Here is a 7,500-nt window from a genome sequence, read left to right as displayed (position 1 = left end):
ATACTTAAAGTACCAAAAGTAAAAGGACTCACGCTATAGAAAATAGCAGATCTACAAGCTCACAACGCGTCGCGATGCAAGCTTGTAGATCGGCTATTTTCAAATAGCCTACGCATAAAATAGTGCTAAAGTGGTTAATGTGTGTTTTATAATATAATAATTGATAATTGCGAAGTAACTAGTGACTAAAGTTTTCAAATAATTGTAGTGGAGTAAAAGTACAATATTTGCCTCTGAGATGTAGTGGAGTAGAAGTAAAAGTACTGAAAATTGGAAATACTCCAGTAAAGTAAAAAATACCTCATAATTGTACTTAAGTACAGTAATAGAGTACATGAACTTGGTTACTTTACACCACTGCATGTGAACGTGTGAATGTGTGAAAACATGCAAGTCACCCTATAAGGAATGGCCGGCTCCGACAAAGAAAAACAAACCCCCACCCCACAGCCTGTCTAGCAGGATTTCCACACCGTTAATTTAATCTCTCTCTGTTTCAAACGAGCATGGAGGAAATTGCTGCGCACCTGCAGAAATCCCGAAGCCTGATTTGTACCGCTAGCATTGTATCCCCGCACCGAAAATAATCTACAAGCTTGTACATGTGCTATTTTCGCAGCGGGACACCTGCACACAAATGGAATCAGGCGTTTGTGTTTATTTAACTCTGCGAGTGTAAACATGGAAGTGCGAGTGTCTGTGGTCTGCACTGTGTCCGAGCATGAAGGTACACATGTTTACCTAACCCCCCTCATGACACTCACACACGTGCACGCGCACACGCACACGCACACGCACACGCACACGCACACGCACACAGTGGTGGAAAAAGTACTCAAATGTTTTACTTGAGTAAAAGTATCACTACTGCAACGATGCGACGCGTTGTGAGCTTGTAGATCGGCTATTTTCAATTTGCCTAGGTATAAAATAGGGCTAAAGTGGTTAATGTATGTTTTATAATATAATAGTTAATATCTGCAAAGTAACCAGTAACTGTAAATAATTGTAGTGGAGTAAAAGTACAACATTTGCCTCTGAGAGTGTAGTGGAGTAGAAGTAAAAGTATAGACAATTGGACACACTCCAGTAAAGTAAAAGTACCTCGAAATTACAGTACTTGAGTACATTTACGTAGTTGCTTTACACCACTGGTCTTCACTGTGTCTGAGCATGAAGGTACACGTGTTTACCTAACCCCCCTCCGACACTCACACACACACACACACACACACGCACGCGCGCGCGCGCGTGCACACACACACACACACACACACACACACACACACACACACACACACACACACACACACACACACGTGCACACATACACACACACATGCGCATCCACAGTGCGAGCCCCCCCCCCCCAGGTAAACATAGCCTCCGAGCCGCGTGCAGATACACGGATGATAAGCTGAGGTTTCTGCTCAAACACATTGTATTTGTATTGCTGCCATCTGCTCCGCACATGATTCAATCACACCCGTGGACACAGATCAAATAACACCCCCCCATCCCTGCCATTACACCGCTCCCCACTCACTTTGCTGCCAAACTAGATTTCAATACCGTTTGTGAAATCATCCGCTTGGCCTTTTCGCAACAAAATCAGAGACTTGGTTTTTGTTTTGGCCATTTAAAAACATATAAGCCAACGTAAAACATTGTCATAAAAATGCAGTGTACGTCTTGCATACCATGTTGTAAAGCATGGTTAAAGGAGTAGTTCACCCCCAAAAATGCCACACAAAGGAGACTCTTTGTGTCTCCTACCGGAGAGACCGCCGGTTATCAAATTATTGGCTTAGGAATGCGACAAAAACTAAAAGATCTCCATGAATTCAATGCTTCTTGGGCTGTGTAATTGATAGAAAATAAGTAATTATTTGGGCGAACTACTCCTTTAACAAAGGGTTTTATTCATTAAATTGGAGCTGGATTGGAGCTTGACATATTTGTGTTTGAGGGTGCTGATTTGTTCTGTCATCACATTCTCAGTCTTTGGATGTTCTGTAGCGACGACTTGGGGCAAAAGCACCCGTCGCGCCACCCGTTTGACGTGACGGCGCCCCTCTCTCGCATCGCTTTGCATCAGAGGGCTCCCGGTACTCCTGCCCAATGGAATGCAAAAGTACCGTTCGCCTAAAAACATGCACAACACACGGCAATCGCGCCGTCAGAAGCCAACTTGAGCCCTGTGAGGTGCTAGCTAGCTGAATGAGTGCCTGTGTCTCCTGCTGACTCAGCGCCATTCGAGTTGCATATACCGACAGGCTTAGAATAGTAAATCGTCAGCATGCAACGTGACAGGAGAGCCCTGTCGCGTCAGTGTCTGGCGCAGGGGAGTCCAGTCGTGTCAAATCCTGTCTCAACTCATCGCCCGTTTGTGAACGGCTGTGAGAATGCATGGGAGCTTTTGGTAGCACACAGATTCTGCCAATCACATATATTTTAGCGTGGTTTCTTTATTCTTAACCACTCAGTCCTTAGTAAAGTTGACCTGAGGTTGGCACCGTACTCGGGACGCCTTTATACCAAATCTCTACCAAAAATAGTGGTGGGCAACTTTGATGATGGAGAGGGCCACTATATTTCCACGCTCACTCCAGAGGGCCACATTGCATACTGTCTCTCCGTATTTTATCTTTTTCCGCCATTCTATGTCACACAAAAGTAGCAAAAATAGCCGATCTACAAGCTCAAAACGTGTCGCAGTGCGACGCATTTTGAGCTTGTAGATCGGCTACTTTTGCTATTTTTTAAATGGAATCCAGATTTGTTTCTATTTTTGAATTGGAATCCTGAAAAGTACAATTTTTATTTAATTTCAAATGCATTTGGTTATACTTATTTTTACTTTATGAACTTAAATACAAATACGTTGGACATCAAAAAGACAATAGAATGTTAATACTAGTCATAGACTGAAGTAATTAAAGCGGGTCATGCTTGCATGTTTGGAATTGCAACAGCTGAAATCAATAATATATCAGTATTCTGATATTAACCTGCGGGCCGCATTATGTGAAGGTGGGGGCCATATATGCCTATATGGCCCCCAGCGGACAGTTGCCCATGTATGATCTACAAGCTCACAGAGTGTGTAGACTCACAATTTTTGGGGCAAAAGTTCCCCCCAGTATAGGGATGCCAGGGTGAAACCTCAGTGGATTGCATTGGAGCTTAACCAGACACTATTTTCAAATTTGTGTATGAGTGCTTTCAGAGGCTGGTGTGTCGCTTTATCTCATCAGCATTTAAGCTGCAGTCTTCTCACTGCCTGTGTGTTGTCAGTGCTTTGGTGTCAGTGATGTGCGTGTGTGTGTGTGTGTGTGTGTGTGTGTGTGTGTGTGTGTGTGTGTGTGTGTGTGTGTGTGTGTGTGTGTGTGTGTGTGTGTGTGTGTGTGTGTGTGTGTGTGTGTGTGTGTGTGTGTGTGTGTGTGTGTGTGTGTGTGTGCGTGCGTGCGTGTGCGTGTGTGTGCGCGCGGGCCACAGTGGCTCTTAATCACACAGCCCTCTGCTATCAGCTGGCCTGGAATCAGTCCTAACAGGGCCTGATAGCGTGAGTGACAGTCAACAGCCTCTCAGTCCGTTTAAAGTGCACTTCCTCCTGTTATCAGGGGTTAGAAGAGGCAAGCAGACAGACAGACAGACAGACAGACAGACAGACGGGCAGACAGACAGGTGGACAGGATGTGGGGGACTGAATGTGTCCAGACGGAGACAGAACGGGGGGGAGTAGGGGGCGAGGCAACCCTTCAAAGCCAAAGTGCAGTGACTACGTTTTTTTTTTGGGACACATTGAGTTATTTTGTCTCAAAGGTCAAATCAGCCTTCATGTTTTTATATATACAATATACATTACCTTTTATTAATCAGTTTAACCTCTTGAACCCCAGCATTCTGGGGGGAACATTAGCCAAAGATAGCAGATTTACAACCTTGTAGATCTGCTATTTTTGGCAAAGAAATTTTGTGTAAAGGGAAAAAAAACAGAGCCAGTTTACTAAGTCTAGATGGTTTACGTTAATTATTTGCGTATTTACTGCACTTTGGCTGTGTAGGCCAGACACTCCGACTAGACACAGAATGAGAGGTGGGCTGGCCAATTGAAACCATTTGAAAGCCTTTTTTTAATCAGTTTAATTCCTTGCGTGGTTAGTGCACTTTGGCTGTGTAGGCCAGACATTCTGATTAGACGCAGAAGGAAAGGTGGGCAGAACATACACAGTGACTGGACATGGAACCAGAGGTGGGCAGATGAATACACTCCGACAAGACACGGAGTGAGAGCTGGGTTAGGTGGGCAGAGGAAGTCGTTTGAAGTTAGCCGAGGTTGTAAGTCTGGACCACATCGAGACACAAAGCATAATTGCTCAAAATAAAAAATAAATGTGTGCGGATGGTCAAATATATGCGTATACATATTTTATTATATATTTTTTCTTCAATGAAGCGATCTTTCCAAAACTATTTGAAACTGTTTTGATCGCTACACTCTATCTCTCTCTTCTCTCCACATGTTGAACCTGTTGTTGTGGAGTGTGTTGTCCTGTTGTTGGTCCGCCATTTCTCAAAGCTGAACTAATCCCCCTCAGAGCTGAGGAATATGAAAAAGCATATTGATCACTGAAAAAGTGTTCCTTTTGACAAAAGCCCCCACAAAATCTCCTAGTGCATGTTTTCATTCTACAATCAATCTTCGTAGAATAATCCTCCTTTGTCAAAATTAAACACATCTTTTCTCTCACGTTGTGACCTTGTAGATCGGCTATTTTTGGCTATAGTCCTCCCCCAGAATATCGATGCTGGTGTTCAAGTTGTTTAAGGAAAAACACATTTAATATTGATCGCGGCCCTTAAAATTATTCATGCGCTCCTAAATGTGTGTTCCTGTGTCAAGCCCTGCTGCGTCCACCCACAAGAAGTGACCCGACACTGGCTGCAATTGACCTCCGATCCGCCCCCCACCCACCCCCTTGACACACACACACACACACACACACACACACACACACACACACACACACACACACACACACACACACACACACACACACACACACACACACACACACACACACCCCATTCCAACCCCCCCGCAGCGGGAGTGAGAAAGGGAGCGGTCGAGGAGACGGAGGAGTGAAGAGGACGAGGGGGAAGTGGCGGTCGACGCTCCAGGGCGCAGCCCCCCCCCCCCCCCCCCCCCCCACAGGAAGTGCGCCTCCCCTGACATCCTGCCCACCTGGGCTGCACTTCCCCGTCCGTCCCAAAAATCAAGCGGTCGTGTCAGGTCACGTCTCTTGTGTTTTTTCGCCACTGATGAGCAGAGCTGTATGTGTGTGTGTGTGTGTGTGTGTGTGTGTGTGTGTGTGTGTGTGTGTGTGTGTGTGTGTGTGTGTGTGTGTGTGTGTGTGTGTGTGTGCGTGTGTGTGTGTGTGTGTGTGTGTGTGTGTGTGAGAGATGTGAGAGAGATGGGGACCATCCATCCATCCATTCTCCCACCCTCTCTCTCTGCGTTCGACCTTTTTGACCCCAGAACACACCGACAGCTGGGTGGTGTGACATTGGATCCGTGTTTGGGTTGTCTTGGCTTTGTCCGGTCTGCCACTGTGTGTAGCCAAGCGGAACTGTATAGGCTACCCTGTGTGTTAGTTAGAGCCGTGGCGGTGTGTGCGTGTGTGTGTGTGTGTGTGTGTGTGTGTGTGTGTGTGTGTGTGTGTGTGTGTGTGTGTGTGTGTGTGTGTGTGTGTGTGTGTGTGTGTGTGTGTGTGTGTGTGTGTGTGTGTGTGTGTGTGTGTGTGTGTTTGTATTTCTATAATTGTGAGGACCTATGTCTCCGCAGATATAGTAAAATTGGGAGAAATAGAAATCTTGGGGACAATTTTCCTGGTGCTCACAAGGGAAAATGGTTATTTTTATGCTTAGAAATATGTTTGATTTGGATTAGACATTAGAGTTATGCCTGTTTCATACGTAAGTTGCACGCTGGTGTGTCGTGCACCGGGAAAGTGTGTTGCAGCGCAACGCATTGTGAGCTTGTAGATCGCCTATTTTCCGGCTTTTAGTTTTACGGTTGAAAACGTCCGAAAATATAGTGATGACATTCATAAAACTTGCCGTCCTAAAATGACGATGTCCTCACAAGTAGAGTAATACAAGTGTGTGCGTGTGTGTGTGTGTGTGTGTGTGTGTGTGTGTGTGTGTGTGCGCGCGCACGTGTGTGCACGTGCGTGTGCTAAGTGACATGCACTTCTAGATTTAACCTTTCGTATAACCCTGGGAAAAGACAGTTTTTCAGCGACATCCCGTTATATCCAGTTACACACATTCACACCTGGGAGCTCTGCACCCCTTCTGACCTATCATCTCCATGCTGTGCATGTGTGCCCAGGTGTTCCATGCCAACACGGACCCGTCGGAGGTGGTCCTGAACCGGGTGCCCCAGCCCGTGTTGGCCCGCTACGTCCGCATCCGTCCGCAGACCTGGAGGAACGGCATCGCCCTGCGCTTCGAGCTCTACGGCTGTCAGATCACAGGTATATATCGTGTTGTTATTGTGTGTGTGTGTGTGTGTGTGTGTGTGTGTGTGTGTGTGTGTGTGTGTGTGTGTGTGTGTGTGTGTGTGTGTGTGTGTGTGTGTGTGTGTGTGTGTGTGTGTGAGAGTGTTAATCTGTACTATTTAGAATGGACCACAGTCTATGACTCACCAGGGTCCAGAATTAACACCCGCCAGACACCAAACGCGGGCAGATTTAGTCTTTGGCAAGTCCAATGATGCAGACCACCTGCCGCTCTGGGCGCTTGTAAACATTTCTATTTCCTACCATGCACTGGAGAAGTCTGCTGTCACTTCAATCTACCAGATCTGCCATGCTGTGTGTGTCCTTTTGTGTAGTGCGTGACTGCCTCAGTCATTAACTCATTGACTGCCAGAGTTAAAACCTCGTTCATAGCAGCCCTTGCCAGCGATTTTCGTGTTTTTTTGTTTCGTTATTTTGTTATTTAATTCACATCTAGAAAGTCTACCTTGACACTTGAATCGTTTTGATCGTTCCACCACCAGAGAGCAGCACATACCAAGCTTGATCGCCTCTCGATCACACTCGCCCCCTCCCAGACCCACTCACACAGTGAAACACATGAACCGGAAGTGAAATGTTTCAGATTCTGTTATCGGCGAAAATTACTTTGTGATACACAACGGGGATGACTGTTCGTCACCCAGACCATAGATTATAGGAGGGGAGGTCTCCGATCGCTTTTCATAGCGTGTGAAAAACCGTTTGTTTCCCTATTATGGTCGAAAATGACTGGGGGGAAAAATGTAAAACCGAAAACGGAACCCAAGTCATGGAACCGGATGCAGTGGTGGTTGAAGTAAGTGGAACCCGAAACTTAGCCTGATTCATAACAGAATAGCGTGATCAGAGCATAAAGATCAATAAAGACGTTAGATCGCATTAATGCGATCCTGGCGGCCAAGCGCGCTATTTA

General features: G+C 46.0%; 1 pseudogene across 1 annotated transcript in view; it reads left to right on the top strand.

Annotated features, from left to right (window-relative positions):
- LOC308080614 (neuropilin-2-like) overlaps positions 1-7,500 on the top strand; it is a 112,024-nt pseudogene that overhangs the window by 60,610 nt on the left and 43,914 nt on the right. The window contains exon 6 of the transcript XR_013935054.1: positions 6,398-6,542. The product of XR_013935054.1 is annotated as a neuropilin-2-like (transcript). The remainder of the gene's footprint in view (positions 1-6,397; positions 6,543-7,500) is intronic.

Source organism: Gymnoscopelus braueri (assembly GCF_963280865.1).
Source record: "Gymnoscopelus braueri genome assembly, chromosome: 24".
Classification (NCBI taxonomy): domain Eukaryota; kingdom Metazoa; phylum Chordata; class Actinopteri; order Myctophiformes; family Myctophidae; genus Gymnoscopelus; species Gymnoscopelus braueri.
This window is presented reverse-complemented; position numbering and strand designations above follow the sequence as displayed.